We start from the raw sequence: 23,369 nt of genomic DNA on the forward strand, positions 1-23,369 counted from the left end.
AATTTAGTTGCAAAATTTGTGTTCAATCCAGGAAAAGTCAGTCTGGAGGTCCAAGGGATGTGGGCAATAGTCCTTTGGACACTGGAGAGACAGACAAGGTAAGCCAGTGGCTCCCAAGGCATACTACCCAAGACTGGCTGAGGAAGCACCGGGTTTATTTTCTCAAGCGGCAAAGAGAGCAATGTCCTGTCTGACCTGCTTGAGGAAAAACATTGGGAAAATTATCCCTACCTAACCATCCCACATTCCTCCGACTGACAGACCTTTCCAGGTAATACAAATTGATTTCATCCAATTACCACCCTGCAGGAATCTCAAGTATGTATTAGTGTGCACTGATGTGTTTTCCAATTGGATTGAGGCATACCCAGCTGCCACTAATACTGCTGCATTCACTGCCAAGAAAATTGTTCAGGAGTTTGTGTGCAGATACAGTATCCCTAAAATTATCGAGAGTGATAGGGGTACTCATTTCACAGGTGATGTTTTTCAAAACATATGTAAACTGATGGGTATTAATAGTCGACTTCATACCCCGTACCGACCGCAAGCCAGTGCCAAGGTGGAGAGGATGAACGGTACTATTAAAAATAAATTAAGTAAGATCATGGCAGAGACTGGACTAGGATGGCCAGAAGCATTACCATTGATCCTACATAGCATAAGGACCACTCCTAGACCCCCTCTGAATCTGTCCCCCTTTGAAATACTGTTTGGTAGACAACCTCATTTGATTATTAGTCCGCAGGAAGATTTGAAAGGTAACAACGAGGTAACTGTAATCTTATAACAATGAGTAAACAGCAATAGCAGAAACTGAAATTGTTGTTCCATGATATGCCCGAAACAAACTGTCATGATGTTCAACCTGGAGAATATGTTATGATCAGAAATTTCTTGCATTCAGGTTGTTTGACTGACTGTTGGGAAGGCCCGTATCAAGTGTTGCTGATGAGTACCACATCTATGAAGGTGGCCGAGAGAGATACCTGGGTCCATTCCACTCACTGCAAGAAGGTCAACCAACTGGTGAAGAAACAAGGCGGAGATGAGGCTGATAATGTGGACCTGTCGATCGCGAGCTTGTTCTGGGAGGGTTAAAAGGTTGCAGTGAGATACCTGAACTAAAGAAATTTGCAGGCCCTTGCTAAGGCAATGGACTAGTCTGCTCTGTTCATTTTTGTATTCTCTTCCAGAGTTTCCATCATCCTTGCTTGTTCGAGGATTTCTAGTTTTTGTGACAGGGGACCGATAGAGGAGATGGGAGCTGATGGCAGTATTGATGGAGTGGAGTCGAGAGGAGGAGTGCTATGCCAATCAGGGGAGTGTCTGACCAATCTTAGTACTGTAATTGTTAAAAGATCTGCTATTTTGGATACTCGGAGACAGTGTGAAGGTCTATCTTCTGAGGACTATTGTATGTGTGAGTTATGTGGGTCTGTAATTGATGAGAGATGAATCCAATGGTGTCAACCCATGTATAATCAGTATTGGGGTGGGTATCCTTTAGAGGACTATCACACCATGGTGGGCAAAATTTTAAACCAAACCGATTGTTGGGTGTGTTCTCACATGCCCCAAGGACAGCATAATGTAGGATTAGTGCCATTCCCATTAAATGTCTCGGAAATTATTGAATCACAAAGAGGGCATGCACTAGATGGAAAATTTCTTAATACCAAACCACCCCATTTTAAACTCCACCAGTACAAGTAGATAAATCACTTTTATGTTTAAACATCACCAACTCCAATGAACCAGGAAGTTGGGAGGTGACTGGGAATCAGACGAAGACCTTCTCACTAAGAGCTGATCATGAGCCTATGAATTATGAACTGTTATGCACAATTAGGTTGAGTGGAAGACACTTCTGGTATAAATATACACTGAGTCCCACCAAAGAAATGATTGTTAGGGTACCAGAAGGGTATTGTGCCAAGATATTACAACCCGAAACTTGTATGAGTCAAATGGGAGAACCTGAAGTAGGATCACTTGCCAGAGAAATGTGTATGACAATAATGATGTTTACTATTCCTTATGTTCTCCCCGATGATGTATATTTTATATGTGGAAGGAAAGTGTATGATTGGCTCTCTCCGAGTTCCGAAGGTTTGTGTGACTTGGGAAGAGTAGTTCCTGAAGTTATGACCCTCACACATGGTGAAATGATTGATATTCATAAAGACACACCATCACCATATATTCACACACAGTATGAACACAGAGACAAAAGAAATATGATACCTGGTGATGTGCATAAAGCCACACAGTTAATTAGTGAAACAACTGGCTTTGAAGTTTTGGTAGCATTGGATCCCACCAGGATCGCTCGGGGTACACTAAATTTTAGATATATCCAAGATCTTGCTAAATTAATAAATAATATTACCGAGATGTATGATGACACATTCAGGTATACAGGTAGGGAGTTGCAAGTGTACAAGAAAGAACTGGTGCAATACAGACTAGTGTTAAATTATTTAACAACTGTCACTGGAGGGTATTGCGTAACTTTGGCCACCCAATTTGGAGTAAAGTGTTGCACTTATATTACAACTGATACCAGTGATCCCAAGGAGGTGTTAGACCGGAAGATGAAATTCTGCAGCTAAAATGAGAATTTCAAAAGAACCATAATGCAGAGGTAGAGGAATGGGTTTAATGGTTGAACCCAGTGAAAAGGTTCTCAGGTCTAGGAGAGTGGGTCCAGGAAATGATTGCAAGCATACTGTAGGTAAACTGCTGATCCTTATACTGGGTGTCATCATAATAATTTGGCATATGTGTCAGGTGTGTTCCTTTTGTGTTGAAGTGTGGAAAATGTAAAGATAAGGTGAAGCAAAGGAATGAAATTATGATGGTGGTCAGTGGTAACAATATGAATACTGAGGTAAATATAGAACTGCATTATAACCCTGAACTAGAAGGTACCATCGTATAATGTATAAGATTTAGACATGCATAAAATGTATTATTAAAATGTTATTTTAAACATCTCAAATAATGTAAGTCCCTATTTCCCTTCAAGACTTCCTTTATAGGATTGGTGCATCCCGACATCTTTCCCATGATCTCCCAAGATCCGCGGTGTGCGTATAGGGGTAGTTTTATGTCCCCTCCTAGAGACACATTATTGATGGATTAAGAACCACCTTGTGCCATCCCATAAAATAACATTAAATAATATGTCATAATGTAAGCCTAAATTAATTTTAAAAATCAGAGTGTGATAGCATGTTGTTTGCTATGAAAGGGTGGACTGTCAAAGCCGGATAATTGGCTGAGACAGGATCAGTTTAAAATTAGATCTGCACAACGCCATTTTGCGAATGGCATTGAGATGCCATTTTGCAACTGGCTGCCCAGCGCCATTTTAGTGAAACTCGCCATTATAAGTACATACGGCGATGCCATTATTTAGCGTCATGCGATTCCCACGCAATAGAAAGAAGTCCTCACCATGTAAATACAGACAGTCACTAAGACATATAAAATGATTATCCCTGCAAAATACGTACAATATTGTACTTCACAAAACACATAGTCGCACAGCGCTAACTAGCGTCTTTTCCCAATTCCCCAATACTTACACACTGCACACTTACATAAAGGTTCCCTAGCATTAAAGTGTAATATTCAAGGTTCATGCAGTAATTATTAATGTTGTGTAATAAAGGTTATTTGATATCTAAGGTTTAGTATATGGTAAGCAGACCATGTTTGGTGTTGTACTGATCCACTGTGTCTCCACAGATTTCCGTTATCATCGGTGAGAAGATCACAACATGCATCTGTAAACTATGGACTATAGTGAGTTAAAACATTAAAATGTACTCTGTAATGTTAACAGCTTAGATTAGCATGCAGTGGGAAAAAGGACACAAAGGGTTGTTAGAGGCTGTTTGTGTCCATTCGAATTGACCTATAATGAACTATCCTGTAACTGAAGCACCTTTAAGAAGAACCAATGGAATCATGCCAAACTTGTCTATTGTATTACCTATCCCTGTGAAGACTGTATATGTGCGCTCTCTGACCCCAGTCTTGAGTCTTCTTGCTGTGCTGTTGACGGAGGTTTCTAATGCTGATGCCGGTATCTGGGCCCAGAGCGCGTGCGTACATAACAACTGTACCTTGGGTCTATATGATTTATTTGCGATAAATGTCTTTAGATCACAGCATGTAACCATCTGTTTTTATACTTAATAATAACTTTTTGTGCTTTGGAACCACATTCAAAGTCTGAAGGCATTTATTTACTGTGCTACTCATTATGCTAAATAGTGACAATTTTAGAAGGTATAGGCAGGATTTTAGAAGGAATAGACAGGATTGCATAGAGGTTTTTATCGGGTATCAAAAGTACAAAATTAAAAGCACTGTGACTCTTTGGGAAGTAGCCCTCTGTGTATAAATTAAAAGCACTGTGACTCCTTGGACAGTAGCCCTCTGTGTATAAAAGCACTGTGACTCCTTGGGCCTTAGCCCTCTGTGTATAAAAGCACAGTGACTCCTTGGGCAGTAGCCCTCTGTGTATAAATTAAAAGCATCATGAGTCCTTGGGCACTAGCCCTCTGTGTATACAAGCACTATGAGTCCTTGGGCCATAGCCCTCTGTGTATACAAGCACTGTATACAAGCACTGTGATTCCACAGTGAGTGGTGATTAATAAGTACATAATACTACTAATAGCAGTAAGTATTTTTTGTACAACATGAGTGTTTTCATCAATATGGATCACAGCAACCATCTGAGAGGAGAGCAGAAGCAGCAAGAAAATGCTAGCACTGCAGCTGCTGGAACCAGTCATGAAGACAAAACTAGTCCTTATCTATCATCTAAAGCTGATGCTCAAGGGCGTAGAGGCTTTAAAAAATTAGGTTATTTGAATTAAAAAGATTTCACAGGGGTAAAGACAAAAAAACCTCTAAAGGTTAGTGCAGAAAAACTGAAATTTGGCAACATACCATTCACCACACGCAGTGGCAAGGAAAGGCTCAGGCCTTGGACTTTTTTTCTGAGTGGTGGTTCTGCAACTGTCAGGGAGTTATCTTCTGCCTCTAATGACAATGAAATACCTTTTCATTCAGACTATAGAAGAAGTGTAAAAAAACCTGAAACCCACTAAGGTAGTAGATCAAATTGTGCATTCAGAAAGACAATGTCAGAAATCCCTGAAGAGAATCTAAGTGTGTCCACGAGTGCTATATGTTAGCCTGACCTTTCAGAGAAGCCGCCTTACACAGTTTATTCTTCCTCTGTATTTGTGGGGATGAGCAGCATAAGTATTGCTGATGATATAGAAATAGAGGATGCCAATGTGGAATTGCAAGAGGATGAGGGAGATATTTCTGTAGCTGATGCTGGCACTAATGATTACATTGAGGATTTTGTTTGTGTAAGTCAGGCACCGCTGGAAGCAGCTCTTGGCCATGATAAGAAGAATGCCATTGTCATGCCTGAGAATAGGACCAAAAAATCCACCTCTTCTGTCTAGAATTATTATTACCCAAATCCTGACAACATCTGTCAAGCCATCTGTAGCCATTGTGGAACCACAGTAAGTAGAGGTAAGGACGTTAAGCATCTAGGTACCTCCACGCTATTACATCATCTGCAGCAAGTTCATGACAAGTATTTTATAACATCAGAAACTGGTGCTAAAGAAATAACTAGTGCTAAAAATATAACAACAAGCAGTTCAGCATCAGCTAGCTACTCTACTCCACCAACACCTTCATAATCAATATCCACAGTAATGATCAGAGGTGGTCCATGAAATCCAATTTGCTAGGTGACTCATCCCTTTTCCAGAACTCCTTAGAAGAATCCTTGAGCGTTATGCCTGCTGCTGCTGGGGGTGGTTCTCATCCCAGAAGTGGACCAAGAAGACTACTAGTAGTAGTTTAACAAAACAATTGACTATTAAACAATCCTTTGCAAGGGGAAGCAAGTATGACAGCTCTCATCCAGTCGCACAGCAGATCACTGACCCCATGGTGGCTATGCTAGTATTAGATCTGTGTCCAATATCCGCAATTTAATGCAGTGGATTTTACACAGTTAATTGAGTTCCTGTGTTCCCGGTACCAAATTACATCTCGGATTCATTTTAGCCACAAAGTCATTCCTCGGCTGTACCAGGACGTTAAAAAGAACCTAATTATTGCCTTACAAAATCCAATTGTAACAACTGTCCACTTAACAACAGATATGTGGACAAGCAGTAGTGGGCAAACTAAAGATTACATGACTGTGACAGCCCACTGGGTGGGCGATTTGCCTTCAGCAGCAGCAGTTTCTAACATACAATGCCAGCTCATTCAGAGGCAGGCTACTGCTGACAACCTCTTAAAAAAACTAACAGATGTCATAGAAATATGGCTTACTCTCCTTGGACTCTCCTCAGGATTTGTGATTTCTGATAACGCCACAAATATTGTGAAAGCATTACAGCTGGGTGAATTTCAACATATCCCCTGTTTTGCTCACACAATCAACTTAGTGATGCAGGGTTATTACATGGGCATGCAGGAGATGCTATTTGTGGCCCGAGAAATTTCAGGACATTTTAAGCATTCAGCAACAGCATGCAGGAAATTGCAGGACCTGCATGAACAGTTTAATTTGCCCTGCCATCAACTGAAGCAAGAGGTGGTAACAAGGTGGAACTCCACCTTTAAATGCTTCAGTGGATGGAGGAACAGCAAAAAGTCATCCATATCTATACAACAAGCCAGGACATTGGGAGATGAGGGGGAATGTACCTTTGCCCAACACAGTGGAGGGTGCTCAAACCATTTGAAGTAGCCACATGTAAAGTGAGTGCTGACACTGCTAGCTTGAGTAAGGTGATTCCTCTAATTAGGCTTTTGGAAAATTAGCTGGAGAAATTGAACAAAGCAAATCAGCAAAGTATGTCGGAATTGTAGATAATCCTATATTCGCTTCACCAGGATCCATGGGTGGCAATGATCTTGAAATCTGATCACTACATTTTAGTAACCATGCTTGATCCCAGGTTTAAGTCATATGCTGTGTCTATCTTTTCAACTGACCCATATCTTAAAAGATACAAAGAGCTACTGGTGAGCAAGTTGGCAAGTGTCACAAGCACTACATCGTATCCTCTTTCAGTTTCTTCAGCAGCAGCCAGAAAAAATTCAGCTTCCCCAAAAGACCCAGTGGTGATGCAGATATGTCAACCCAACATTTTGACATCTAGTTGGGTCTAAAAGAATTGTCCAACATTAGTGACACCTCTACCTGATACGATCACCATCCATAGAATACTGGAGGATTATTTTCATGACATTATACAAATAGACATGTCACAGAGTCCCTTCGAGTACTGGAAGGAAATAAAAGCAAATGGTAGGCCCTTGTATGAACTGGCTTTGCATTAATTAAGCTGCCCACCCTCCAGTGTGTACTTAGACTTTTCAGCATAGCCGGCAACCTTGTGAGCAAACATCGTAGTAGGCTACTTCCTTAAAATGTGGAAAAGATGATATTCATCAAAATGAACTGGAAATTCCACAAGGAAGACCTTTCCCGGCAATTAGGTCACAGTACGGAGTCTTCTGTAATGGTGGATTCCAGCGGGGATGAATTATTATTGTGTGAGGATGATGTACACACTGATGAGGGTGATGATGACAATGATGGTGACATCTTACCACTGCAGAGCTGTTGCCTTAAGCCAATTGGTAGCTTTAATTGTGGGGGGCCCAAACAAAGTAAGCACTTCAGCCACAAAAGTGGCAGCCCTTGTCACTGAAATGCTTGGTTTGTTAAAGTGTGCATGTCCTTTTTAATATCCAACATAAGGGTGAGTGGGAGAGCCCAAGGACAATTCCATCTTGCACAACCGTTCATTTCTGCCACTGCTGTGCGGCAAGGTTTCATATATGCGCTTTAAACTATGGTGTCTGTGACACTGCTCTGTCGCTTAGTAACCAGCCTATGGCCAATAATGGTGAAAACAATATTGTAAGCTGTGAGGTGGTCTAAATTGACTGTAAATGACTGGAAATTAATGTTATTGAGGTTAATAATACTCTAGGAACAAAAAAAGGCCAAATTATGTGATTTTAGCTTTTTTGGGCAATTTTTGTAAAAAATCTAAATCCAAAACCAGTCACGGCAGGTTTAGCAAATCCAAATCTGAATCAGAGCCAAATCCAAATCCAGCAAAAATTATCCAGCGCACATCCCTAGTCACAATGCAGGTCACAGCCCTATATAGAGGATGCCCAGCTACTGGAAGCCATTTTATGATGATATTTTGGGCCATAATCAATTAGAGGCGAAAAGTCGTAGGTCAGACTTTTCAACATCATCGCAGGTTTTTGAATATGGGGAAAAGTGAAAATGGCGAAAATGACGTTATCGGCGATAAATTATCGCCGATAACGGACTTTTTGCTTCTAATTGAATACTGCCCTTAGTCTTGCATCAATACTCTCAGAATAGTTCCAGCTTTATTTAAGCGACTTTGGATAACAATTACAAATATGGACTGTGGATTACATCTTCCAATATGGTCCTGAACTGCAACATATTTAGAAAAATATTCTGAATAACATCTTTAGGTAAGGACTGTCACCCTTATACCTTCAGAAACCTCCTTCCATTACAGTATATCTGCAGTTTTTAATTTAGAAACAATGGATAAAGCAAATTATATAACTGATATGACACTTCATGAAGTAAAATGGGTACACACTTTTCTAATCCTCCAGGGATCCAATTCCAGACCAGACTGTTGACACAATCCCTTTGTATACCTGGATGCAGTTTTCACACATAATGTGTACATAAACACCTGTCCAATTTTGCAGCAGATCTCTAATCTGCATCTGTTTAAACAATGTACTGAAAGTATTGTATCACTGTACACACTCTTCCAATCTATGGCAGACCAGCTGCCACTTACAGCAGGGCCGCAACTAAGGTGGGCTAAAGGGGCATGTGACTCGGACTCATGCCGGACTTGAGGGGCTGGCAGGGAGAGGCTGCTGGAAGGCTAGGTTGCTGCTCTTGTGGGTTTGGAGCCACATCCTGGCCTCGAGAGGCACAGAGACACTGTCAGTCTAATGTGGTACCGGGCACAAGCCAATCAGTGCTCTCAAACCGGTAGCCAATCAGCATATCAGCAGCCGGTCCATGAGCTTCAATTGGTTTGCAAGTGGCACCACATTACTAAGATGGCAGTACGGACAGTTCCCCAGTGTTTGGCAGCCCCTTCCCACACCACACCGAGCGCACCCACCGCATGGTCTTGGCAGGTAAGAGAAGGGAGATGGGGCCTAAAGCTGGGTACACACTGACAGATATATCTGTCCAATCTGTCTGGTGGGAAGGAAAATCTGGTAATGTAAATACCAATAGAAATTTGCTCCAAAACCATGGAAGACAGACCAGATTTTCCTTTCCACCAGACAGATTGGACAGCTATATCTGTCAGTGTGTACCCAGCTTTACTGTGGCTTAATGTAAAAGATGCCTTACTGTGGCATAATGTGTAAGGAGCCTTACTGTGGCATAATGGGGTGTGATATAAGAGATGGACAGTAATTAGTTAGACAATGTCTAGACAGACACCAGATATTAGACAGTCAATAGTTAGACAGGGAAAAAAGTTAGACACAAACAAAAGTCAGACACATTAAAGTTAGACATGTAAAAAGTTCGACAGGTACAAAAGGTCAACAGGGTCAAAAGTTCGACAAGAAAATGGTCGACACAAAAATGGTTGACAATTGTTTTTTTTTTTAGCCCTAATCTTCACCCTAACCCTCCCCTTGGTGCCTAACCCTAACCCTCCCTCTTGGTGCCTAACACTAACCATCTGGGTAAGAGCCTAACCCTAACTGTGGGGGTAAGTGCCTAACCCTAACTCTCCAGTAAGTGCCTAACCCTAACCCTAACCCTAATCCTAAAAAAAATGTAAAAAAATGTGTCGACCATTGTTGTATCGATCTTTTTCATGTCGAACTTTTGACCTTGTCGATCTTTTGCACCTGTCGAACTTTTTACATGTCTAACTTTAGTGTGTCTTACTTTTGTCTGAGTCTAACTTTTATCCTTGTCTAACTATTAACTGTCTAACATCTGGTGTCTATCTAGACATTGTCTAACTAATTACTGTCTGTCTATAGTCTGGAACCCGGCATGTGTAAGGGGCCTTACTGTGGCATAATGTAAAGGGGGCCTAACTGTGGCATAATGTATATGGGGCATTACTGTGGCATAAATGTATAAAGGGCATTACTATGGCATAATATATAAGGGGCATTACTGTGGCTTAATTAATAAGGGGCATTACTGTGACATAATGTGTTATAAGGGGCATTACAGTGGCAGAATGTGTTATAAGGGACATCACTGTGTGGCATAATTTGTTGTAAGGGGAATTACTTTGGCATAATGTGTTAAAAGGATCATTAATGTGTAGCATAATGTGTTATAAGGGGCATTACAGTGTCACAAACCACACACCCTTTTCGTTCTCTATGTTGTATTTTTTTGGGTGGAAACCAAATTATAGCCTGGTTTTGGGCCCTGTTTACAGGCAAGGGCATAGCTATAGTAGTTGCAGAGAATGGGTCTGCAATTGAGCCCATGCCACTTCTAGGACTTGAGTCTGTACCTGTATCGAGTTTCAGTGCCATCTCATGAGCCCCGGCTATCCTGTTCTCACCTGAATTCTGCTGCAGGGCATCAGGGCAGGGGCACCAAGAGGGGGGGAGCGGGTACAGATTACCCAGGCTCGGGCTTCCTGATGGGCCCGGCGGGGGCCCGGGTCTGGCGCGGCCCCCCCTCCCTTCTCTCTTTCTCAGCAGCCCAGCACACAGCATGTGCTGAGCTGCAGTGGGAGACTGCTCGTGGCTGCAGCAGCCACAGCAGTCTCCTTTGCCTGAGGGGGGGAACGATTACACTGATCGCGCCTCCCCTGACTTTGCATCGGGGTGAGGGTCTTACAGCGCCCCCTCCCCTGCGCATCGCACCGCGGTGCTGCAAATCTTTTTTTTCTCGAGGGGGACGTGGCCATGCCTACCGCAATTATGCCATGCCCCCTCTGTACCATGGCTCTCTACGGCCCTGCATCAGGGTGCAGGGCTAATCTAAGATACAGCCATCTCTAATTGCTGTCTGCATGCATTGTGATGTCACAATGCAGGTCATAGTCCAAAGTAAAGGATTCCCAGCTACTGGCAGCCATTTTATGGTGACATTTAGACTTGCATCAATACTCTTTGAATAGTTCTAGCTTTATGGAAGCGACTTTGAATAACAACTACAAATATGTACTTTGGATTATATCTTCCAATTAGGTCTGGAACAGCAACATTTAGAGACAGAATCTGAATAACATCTTTAGGTAATTACTATATAACAAATTTTGACCTATCACTCTCACCCCTTCAGAAACCTCCTTCCATTATATCTGCAATTTTTAATTTAGGAACAACGGATAAAGCAAATTATACATCTATGTCACTCCATGATGTAAGATGGGTACACACTTGTCCAATGCTCTGGGGATCCAACTTCAAACCAGACTGTTGACACAATCCTTTTGTACACTTGGATGCAGTTTTTGCACCCAATGTGTACCTAAACACCTTGCAAATTGTGCAGCAGATCTCGGGACTGCATCTGCTAAAACAATGTACTGTACACAATCTTCTAATCTTTAGCAGACCAGCTGCCACTTACAGGCAAGGGTGTAGCTATAGTAGGTGCAGAGAATGGGGCTGCAATTGGGCCCAGGCTGCTTCTAGGGCTTGAGTCTGTACGTGTATCGAGTTTCAGTGCCATCTCATGAGCCCCGGCTAATCTGTTCTCACCAGAATTCTGCTGCAGGGCATCTGGGTACAAAGCTAATCTAAGCTACAGCCATATTTAATTGCTGTCGGCATGCATTGTGATGTTACATTGTAGGTCACAGACCAATGTAAAGGATTCCCAGCTACTGGCAGCCATTTTATGGTGATATTTAGTCTTGCATCGATACTCTCTGAATTTTTCCAGCTTTAATTAATAGATTTTGGATAGCAACTACTAAAATGGATTTTGGATTACATTTTGCAATAAGGACCTGAACAGCAACATATTTAGAAATAGTATCTGAAAAACATCTTTATGTAAGGACTATTGTATATAACAAATTTAGGTCTGTGACCCTTATCCCTTCAGAAACCTCCTTCCATTATACTGTATCTGCAGTTTTTAATTTAGAAACAATGTATAAAGCAAATTATACATCTGATATGACACTACATGATGTAAGATGGGTCCAATCCTATGGGGATCCAACTCCAAACGAGACTGTTGACACAATCCTCGTGTACACTTGGATGCAGTTTTTGCACCCAATGTGTACCTAAACACCTGTCCAATCTTTCAGCAGATCTCTGATCTGCATCTATTTATTTTAAACAATGTACTGAAAGTGATGTTTCCCTTTATAAACTGTTCCAATCTTTATCAGACAGGATGCCACTTACAGGCAAAGGTGTAGCTATAGTAGGTGCAGAGAATGGGGCTGCAATTGGGCCCAGACCACTTCTAGGACTTGATTCTGTACCTGCATCGAGTATCAGTGCCATCTCATGAGCCCCGGCTATTCTTTTCTCACCAGAATTCTGCTGCAGGTAATTTGGGTGCAGAGCTAATCTAAGCTACAGCCATCTCTGATTTCTGTCTGCATGCATTGTGATGTCACAATTTGAGATGAGCGGGTCTGGTTCTTCGAGAACCTGACCCACCGAACATAGGGGATATGAGTAGTATCCAAGTCTGGCTCAAGTTTTCCCGCATAACTTGGAATTCAAAATGAGGCAAAACATCATCATACCGCTGTCGGATTCTCACGGGTTTTGGAATCTATGAAGGTCCCGGTGATCGGCGACATTTTCACTCCTGCTGTGGAGAGTGTACCGAACAGACGTGCCCTGTTTGTTCTGTTGTTCAAGGGTGCAGTGTTGTAGTTGTTCAAGGGTGCAGTGTTGTCAGGCTGGGGCTGCAGTACATAAAGTGGGGGGTGCTGCTGTTTCACTGTTGTTCTGTCAATCAAGGGCCTCTGTTCTTCTTTGTTGTTCAAGGGTGCAGTGTTGTAGTTGTTCAAGGTGCAGCATTGTCGGGCTGGGGCTGCAGTACATAAAGTGGGGGCTGCTGTTGTGTCCCTGTTGTACTGTCAATCAAGGGGCTAGGGATGCAGTTCATAAAGGGGTGCTGTGTTGTCCAGGGGTGCTCTGTCAGTCTGTCAGTGTAAAAAAATAAAAGTTAAAATTAATAATTATTAATCCACAAAAAAGAAAAGAAAAAAAAAGATCTTATTTCTTTTTTTTTGTTTGTGCTAGCTATGCTATTATTGTTTGGTGACACTGCCGGCCAGATTGCAGTTTATTATCAACATATTTGTGATGCTGCAGGTGGTCCATCCACACACTGCAGGGGTGCTGTGTTGTCCATCAAGGGGCTGCTATCTCATCCAGAGGTGCTCTTCCCCTGCATAAAAAAAATGATTGTTTGGTAACACTGCCTCCCAGACCACAGTTTATCATCCACGTATTTGTGACTCTGCAGAAGGTTTGTCCGCCCTCTGCAGGAGTGCTTTGTTGTCCATAAATGGATGCTGTGTTTTTTTCATCAAGGGGCTGCTGCCTCGTCTAGGGGTGCTCTTCCCCAGTGTAAACAAATAAAAGTTAAATAAAATTAGCATTCCACAAAAATTTTAAATGTTTCCAGCTTTTTTTGTGTGTGCTAGCTACGCTATTATTGTTTGGTGATACTGCCGGCCAGACCGCAGTTTATCATCCACGTATTGTGACAACTGTAAGTTGTAGTGCAGTGTGTTATTCTTATTCATAAAAAATCTGGTGACACTGTAAGTGGTAGCACAACTGTTTTGCTCATAAAAAATCTTGTCACACTGTAAGTGGTAGCGCAGTGTTTTATTCTTTTCTTATTCATAAAAAATATTGTGACACTGTAGGTAATTGATACCGCAGTGTATTATTTAAAATTGGTACAAATTGACATGTGTGCTCTATCCACTTCATTTGTGTTTGTTGATATGGAGAACAATCAGTTGAGAGGAGAGCAGGAACCACATGCTAGTGCTGGAGCTGCTGCAAGTGCCATCTGTCATGACGATACTAGTCCTTCTATATAATCTACTAAAGCCGATTCCCAAGGGCATATAAGGCTTCAGTCAGGGCATCTAAAATCAAAGAACTAATCTTTTACAGTGGTAAAGAGAAAAAACATCAAAGGGAAAGTTAGCTGCAGAAAGACAAAATTGGCAATATGCCTGTCATCACACAAAGTGGCAAGGAAAGGCTAAGGCCTTGGCCTTTATGTATGACTGATGGTTCTGCCTCTTATGATGATGTAAGCCCTTCTCCCCCTAGACATTTAATAAAATAAAAATCATTGTAGCGAAAAGCTTATTTTGGTGTCCGCATGGGCATAACTGCGCAGGATATGTTAATAGTATAAACATGTAACTTGCCCTTTTTTTTTTACTTGGTTGTAATGTTAGTAGTGTTTGAATGGTGACAAGCCTTTGAAGGCTTCACCAAAGGTTACAGAAAATGCTGCTTCCCTGCTAGATATAATTGTGTCAACTTGTATATCTCACATAAGTAGGTTGTCCAGGGAAATTACCTGACCTTTCACCAGATCCTTGCTAACACCAGTCATAAAAATCCCTGTGTCCTGTTTAGGGATGGAGAACAAAGAATTGTTGTTTATACCAACAGACAGTCAGGCTCTAGAGGTGTATGTTTAATTATTTAATCCATGTGCACGTTTATTGACCTAAGCCCACTTCTCAAACTTCAGAAAGGGCTGAAAGGTAATTAAGAACCACTGCTCCTTTGACCGGGAAACCCCGAGGCTTTAGCCAACTGGACAAAACCCTCTCTGAGCTGACAAGGGTTAAAATCACCTCAGGGAGGGGGTCAGGGGTGCTTATAAAGACAGGCATAAATATGTGATTCAACTATAGCTTGTTGTTCATTTCTGAGAGGCTATCGTGAGGTTCAGATTGATCCAGAGTTCATCATTGGGGTTGCCTCATCCCCGGACCACTTAAGTCAATGGTGTAGTTCATTTCTCCAAATTTGTTATTTTCTTTTATTTCTTAGAAATTGTGAGTAATTTATGTGAACCCTTTTATTCAACATTATTATAGTCTTGTAACTTTTTGTAACTAAGCTTTGAAGTTATTAATTCTATTTCTGGAACTGTGTTTTTATGACCCAAGGCCTCATTTGGCCCATGTTACCTATTTTTACTAAGTGTGCATAATTGTATAGCAGGTAAGAGCAAAGGCTTACCCTGTATTTAATACTAAAGTTTCCCTTTGCTGGTGGCAGCTATCATGTTTATTTAACCAAATGTGTTGAGATAACTTGTAAAAGTCACGGGCGGCGATTCTCAGATTGGCGTATCTGGAGTGATCAGCTGGTGGCCCATGACAATTAAGGCTCATGAATCATCTGTTGGCTCAGAAATGTCACAAATCCCTGAGAAGAGACTAAGGGGTACATTTACTAAAGTGAGAGTTTTTAGAAGTGAGTTTTAGAAGAATTATTGCCCATAGCAACCATCAGATTCTATTTAACATTTAACTAGCACCTTCTAGAAGATAATAGATAGAATCTGATTGGTTGTTATGTATTAATAGCCAGCCATCTTACCGCCTGGTATATGGGTGCACATAAGTCCAATGACATGTAATTCAATAAGCCCAATGTGTTAACAACTGGCTGCCTTGCCATATGATACAAAAGTAAATTGCTGGCAAGTATAGAGAGGTCTGTTACTGACTGAGACTGTTGGAATATTGAAATTTGCAGTGACAGTCTGTAAGGTCAGCAGCTGAATAAGGATACATAATGATACAAGTGTAACGTACTACGAATGTTACATTTTTCTGAAATAAGCTGAAAACATTAAACCTGTGATTATTGGAAACTATTGGTGTAAATTACATGGATTTTTATTATGAAACAATGTGATATAGAAAAGAGACACAAACACATAATAAATCACTACTAACAGAAGGTGTTTAACAGCCTTTATTAAATTGAGCAGACGGGAACAGGATCAGTTTCATCCAGTCATCCTGCATTTAAAATGAAGGGATAATATTCTACCTACTGTGTGGAGGGTCAGAAATTTACATAACGGCTTCACATTAATAAGATTCATTGTTTATGCTAAAAAGTAAATGGGATAATTGGATTAAGAGGATAAAACTCTCTGTCATATATAAATATCTGAATCAAAGTAACTATCCTGGACCTCTATAGTATTGTCCTCATACAGTATAAGTGGACTCAGCAGACTGAATTAAACCGAGATTTGAAACTCTATAAAAATTTATATACACCTAATATAATTGAAGGATGACATCCTGGACCTCGATATAACAATTTTTGTCCACATGCAAGGGGACTAAATAAGAGGGTATCAAACCAGGACTGTTATATTCCCATTAAGAAGAGAGAGAGAGAGAGAGAACAGATCCCATAGCATAATATATACATTTGTGCATAAAATCTATACAGAATTATATCAGATAACAACTGTGAAGCATACTGAAATCATAAAACACAATGTATTGTTTTATTATTTTCTCAATATAAATGAGATTTCATGAAGTATATGGCAGTACAATGATGATAATACCTGAACATATAATACAGGCTAATTTAATTTGAACCAACAGGAAAAAACACACAGCAGGACGTTCCAGTTTTAATTAGGGGTGAGCGGGTTCGGTTTTACTCGGTTTTACTTGGTTCTTATCGCCACTTTACCGCAAATTTGGCTCGATTTTATTCGCTACCCAAAACACATGTTCGGCGATAGCCAATAAAAAGATCCGGGTAAAACCGAGTAAAACCGAACCCGCTCACCCCTAGTTTTAATACACATACTTCCATTCTTTTCACTCTATTATTACTGTTTTATATTTTGCTATTAATGTATGCAGATCATATGTAATTTTAATACTAATAAATAAAGGTTACACTTTAATTATCAAGCTTGTGCGCCGGATAAAGTCTCCTTTTTCTCCCTTCTGATTTTGTTATGGGCAACATCTCTTCTAAAACTCACTTCTAAAAACTCTCACTTTAGTAAATTTATCCCTAAGTGTATTGGCGGGTCCCATGTGTGAGCCTGACCATTGCAAAACTGTACTCGAAGAGGAACCTCCTTCCACCACTAGTGCATCCTCTGCAAATGTGGGGATGAGCAGCACAAGTCAACATGCTGACTTAGAAATCGGGGTTGCTTCTGTGGAAGTGCACCAGGGTGAGGAGGATATTTGTGTAGCTGATGCTAATAAAGATGATGATGATGAGGATGCTGATGATGAGGTTGTTGTTGATGAAGATGATGTTTGTGTAAATCAGGCCCCTGGAAACAGTTGTTGCCCATGATAAGGAAAAGTCCATTGTTATGCCTGGGCATAAACCAAAAAAAACCACTTCTTATGTGTGGAATAATTTCTACCCAAATCCGGACAACAATTGTCAAGCCATCTGTACTCATTGTCATGCCAAAGTAAGTAGAGGTAGGGACTCTAACCATCTAGGAGCCTCCTCCCTGTTATGTCACCTACAGTGCATCCATCAAAAGTGTTTGCAAAATTCAGAAACTTTGGCTAAAAAGGTAACAACAAACAGTCCAGCATCAGCTAGCTCCCTTCTCTCTGCTAGTTCCAAGCACCTGGCATTTTCACCACCAACACCTTTATCAACAATATCCTCAATCATGACCCGAAGTAGTCCTGCATCCAATTTGAAAAGGATAACTCAGTCCTCCCCTATTATGGATTCCTCAGAAGAATCCTTGAGCGCTAAATCTGCTGCTGCTGCTTCTTCCAAGAAGGGGACCAGTAGTTCTAAAAAACAATTGACTGTTAAACAATCCTTTGCAATGGGGAGCAAGTATGACAGCAGTCACCCATTTGCACAGCAGATCACTGATGCCATAACATCTATGCTCGTATTAGATGTGCTTCCAATAGTTGCCATTAGAGCAGTGGGTTTTAGACAGTTAATTGAGGTCCTGTGTCCCCGCTATCAAATCCCATTTAGGTTCCACTTCACTAGAAAAGCCATACCAAGCCTGTACAGGGACGTTAAAAAAAACGTAACTAGTGTCCTCCAAAATTAAGTTGTACCCACTGTTCACTTAACCACAGATATGTGGACAAGTGGAACAGGTTTGCCTGGTTTGACTGTGACAGCCCACTGGGTTTATGTATTTCTTTCAGCGGCACCAGCATTAGCATCTAAGAGAAAGCAGCTTATTCAGAGGCAGGCTACTCTGTGTATAACCAGTTTCACTAAGAGGTATACTGCTGACAACCTCTTAGAAAAACTCAGGGAAGTCATTGCAAAATCGCTAACCCTGATTGGACTCTTCTCGGGATTTGTGATTTCTGACAATGCCACCAATATTGTGAGAGCATTACAGCTGGGTGAATACCAACATGTCCCATGTTTTGCTCACACTATTAACTTGGTGGTGCAAAATATTGACAGGGCCGTGTAGGAGATGCTCTCTGTGGCCCGCAAAATTTGTGGACATTTTCGCCATTCATCAGGTGCATGTAGAACACTGAAGCACCTGCAAAAAATGTTGATTTTTTTCCTGTCACCAGCTAAAGCAAGATATAGTTACAAGGTGGAACTCCACCCGTTATATGCTACAGCGGATGGAGGAACAGCAAAGAGTCATCCAAAGCTAAAGATCTATGTCATAGGAAGAGGAGGGGGAATGTACCTTACTCAAGCTCGGTGGAAAATACTTTCTGTGAAATCACCTATCAGCTTTATTCAGGTAATTCCCCTAATTAGACTGTTGGAAAAGCAGCTTAACTGAAGGAGGAGCTTAAACAAAGCGATTCCACATAAGGCCCCCATACATCAGTGATTAATTGCAGCAATCGTGCAATTTGCAATCGATTGTGTATAAAAATCTTTCCTTTTTTCAATCGATTGTAGCAATTCTGCAATGCAATCGATTGAAAAAGGGAAAGATTTTTATACACAATCGATTGCAAATTGCACAATTGCTGCAATCAATCTCTGATGTATGGTGGCCTTAAGCATGATATTTATTTATAAATAAATATCATGCTACATAGCAATTATATGCATGTGTCTATTTAAATTAATTATCCGTAAAAAGGCATAATATGCTATAGAGAAGCTAAATACAAGTACCCTCTCATTTAACATAATCAGTTAATTTATGCTTGAATTAAATAATGAATACAGTCTAAACAAATTGAGGCATATGGCTTTTCATATGTTTGATGTAATTATTAAATAAATGTGATCTACAGCCAGTGCTATACTATTCCTTTAGACAGATTTGCTACCCTGTATAAACGAGTATATGTTGACACTAATTGATACATTTCTACAACAAAATATAACTTGTATCTATTACAATAAGTATAATTTTTTCATGAGCCAGTATTAGGAGAAATATTATCCTTCACTAGTCTAGCATAAAATCAATACTGAGGAGCCTTGTTATTTATGAAGAATTTTGCACATACACTCTCATTGTATTTAATTAATAAACTTGTTGCCACATTAATTATTGAAGTTAATTTAACTTCATGTTAATACTATTAAACTGACATATTCATAGGCAGCATTAATTTGACAATAGTTCTGTGATATTAAGTTTATTGATCCCATTAGGATTATAAATCCCTAAATACAATATATGATACCCTATATACTTGAGGAATAATTATTGCCACTATATTTTAGGGACTATTTATATCCATACTGTAGTGGTGGAATTTCACTTACAATCACAGAATTGAATCCATTTATTTATGTGTGACTATTAATTACGGATTACCTATATAAACATAGTATATCTATAAAGAATAGAGACATTGGTAGCAGTGTTCAGTAGTTTTAATCACTTTATTTAATTCTTTATGCACATTCTTTTTACTTTTACCTTATACTTCACTCGTTTTTAACCCAAGTGTGTTTTAATAAAGAACCATATGTATATGAAACTTTATTTTTATTATCCAATTTATTGTTACCAGTCTCATATTTTAAAGTATACCAAATAAAGAAAGATTTTATATGTTATAAACCTTTTGGAGATTGAGTGCATCATTATAACTGATTACATTTCCCTTTCTTTTGTTTCTAAACATATGTATCAAATCAGTAAGTAGCACCACCACCTTATTGCCTATATTCAGAGAATAAATTATCCTTATTCTGACATATTTTAGATACAAAATTATCCTACTTGTTAATACTATGTATAATATCTTACATTACTAATACCCCTTTTACACCGGAGCTAAAACCCGGGTTTTTGAAGGGTTAACCCGGGCAGCTCCCTGGTGTAAAAGGGGAGAGAGTTGGATCCCTGGGTCGAGTTACCCAGCAATCCAACCCAGGTAACTAGCAGGGTTTAACACGGGTGTAGCCCCTGAAACCCTGCTGTGAGAACAGCGCACTCCGGGTCACAATGACCTGGAGTGCGCTGCTAGCTGGCCGATTGGTCCGGCTTCAATGGAGCTTGGAGATGACGTCATCTCCAAGCGACCGCTTTCACTCCGCAAAAGCCGGGTCTATGCAGTCCCGACTGCGGTGTGAGCGGCGCTGACTCGGGAATATCCCGAGTCGGTGCCGGCAAAATTCCGGGTCTGATCCGGATAGGAACTTTGTCAGACCCGGAATTTAGGTGGAAAAGGGGTATTAGTGCGGGAAGATCTTTTCTTTTGTGTTCTTTGTATGTGAGATGCAGCAGGTGAGAGGCATGTGTGCATGAAATTGTGCTGCTCTTATATAGACTGATTAGTTTTGCATCAAACAGTTGATTAGAAATAGAGAGTATCCTAGGAATAGTATAAAATGAACAAAATACTTATAAAGTGAACAATATACATTTAAATAACCTGTCCCAAATTACACTGACGAGATTAAATATAATTAGCATATTTAATGAATGTTCTCCTAAGTGTACAGAGACAAATTTATATTTTTTGTCCAGGTTGCTTTATTTAGATCTTAATAATCCAATTGATTACACATAGAGACATCAGTGCAATATGGTTATTTCCCACATATTCAATTTGTATTATAATACTTTTCAGATACAGAGAGACACACGTCTCTGTTCTCTCTTTGGTGTGATGTATTTACTAGAGATGTGCGCAAACTCCTGTGTTTTGGTTTTGGTTCTAATTCATCATCATGTTTTGGTTATGGATCTGAATTTAAAAAGCAAAGATAAAAACAACTAAAATCACATGATTTGGGCCTGTTTTTCTTCCTACAATATTATCCTCAATAACATTAATTTCCAGTCAATTTTGGCCACCTCACAGCTCACAATATTGTTTTCACCAATATAGGCCAAAGGCTGCAGCGAACTGGATGGTTAAACTAAGCAACAGAGCAGTGGCACAAATTCACAAAAGAATATACAGCTATTTCCTTGCCATTGGCATGGAAAATCACGCCATGCATAGCGCGAGACGCACCAATATGCAGATACGCATGCTGCGATCACATCCACGCCTCCATAAGAATGCATGGTGCGAACGCAGTGTGCGCCATAGCATACCGTAGCATATGCAGGTGCGGGGAATCGCATGACACGATACGTGCACACGTTTGTGGCATGATCAGCAACAATGTAACAGTGTGCAGTAGCACACAGGATGTCAGTTTAATAAACTATAAAAATGTTGTCATCTAGACAAAAAGACAGTCACCATATAATGCAAAGAAAAGAGGTGCAAGATGGAATTGTCCTTGAGCCCCCCCACCAGCACCCTTATGTTGTATATTAAAAAAGTACATGCACAGTTTAACAAACGAATCACTTCAGCGACAGGGACTGACATTTTTATGGGTGAAGTGGTTGATTTGTTTGGGCCCCCACAAAAGAAGCTACTAATGGGTTTTTTGCATTCTGCACATTCATATGCATTGCAATGCATGTGCGCAAAGGTCTCACTGCGATTGGACTGCAATCACAGTGACTACGCAGACCCAATGCAGAGTGATTGACAGAAAGTGACCATTTGGGTAAGGTGACTGGGGGGGGGGGGTCAGCGAAATGCAGGCGTGTCAGTGCAATTGAATGCCTTTAAAGGGGCGGACGTAAGTTAGCCACTGCAAATCCATATGCAGCTTGGGCTTTCACTGCATGCAATGAGGTTAGCAATTTCTGAGTAAGGTCAGACCGTTTGCTAGTTGATGTTACCGATGGTTTCGGAGACTTGCTAAGTATTACGGATGTGTGTAAGGTAAAGTGGGTGTCCTTATGTTTGGCAGTGACAGCATTGCAATTGCAATCATTAGCATATTTTTGCAGTGAGACTACGTTCGTAATCACAGTTGCGACCACAATAGCGATCCTTACTAAATCAGGCCCAAAGTTGTTAATGACAGCTAACAGTGCTGTTAATGATCTCTTCTTTACAGTGGCAAGATGTCATCATTGTCATCCTCCTCCTCACCCTCATCAGTGTTAACATCATCTTCACACAATATTAATTAACATTAATGGTTAAGTTCACCATTACAGACGTCTCTGTACTTTGATGTATTTGGCAGTAAAGGTCTTCCTCGTGGAATTTATAGCTAATTTTGATGAACATCATCTTTTCCACATATTGAGGAAGTAGCCTACTAGGATAATCGCTGACAAGATTTCTGGCTGTGCTGAAAACTCTTTCTGAGTACACTCTGGAGGGTGGGCATCTTAAATAAATCAAAGTCAGTTTGTACAAGGGTCTCCAAATTGCCTTTTTTGCCACCCGGTAGTGAAATGGACTGTCTGAAATGTCAACTTGTACATTGTCATTAAAATAATTATCCACCATTCTATGGATTGTGACAGTATTAGTTTATGTTATGGTAGAGGTGTCACTACTTTTGGGCAATTCTTTTAGACCTGACCAGATGTCAAAATGTTGTGTTGACTCATCTGCATCACCAGTGGGTCTCTTGGGAAAGCTCAGTTTTTTCCTGGCAGCAGACATTGCCTGAAAAACTGAAGGAGGAGACAGCATTGTGTCATGCACCATTTGAGCTGCCAACCTAGAGTTCCTTGAATCTCTTAAGATCTGTGGGCCTGATTCAGAGCCACTCGTAAGCGGCCGCTCGTTCGTTCCGAGCGATGTTTGCCCAACTGCGCATGCATACGGATCGTAATATGCATGCGCAAACCAGTCAGTGCGGCTGAAAATCGTTTGTTCGCTAAATAGCGAATGCCTGCTATTTTGAGTGACAGGAGGAGGCGTATGTGGGTGGTAACAGGGGAAGGT

Source organism: Taudactylus pleione, unplaced genomic scaffold (genome assembly GCF_031769625.1).
Source record: "Taudactylus pleione unplaced genomic scaffold, aTauple2 ptg000539l, whole genome shotgun sequence".
Classification (NCBI taxonomy): Eukaryota; Metazoa; Chordata; class Amphibia; order Anura; family Myobatrachidae; genus Taudactylus; species Taudactylus pleione.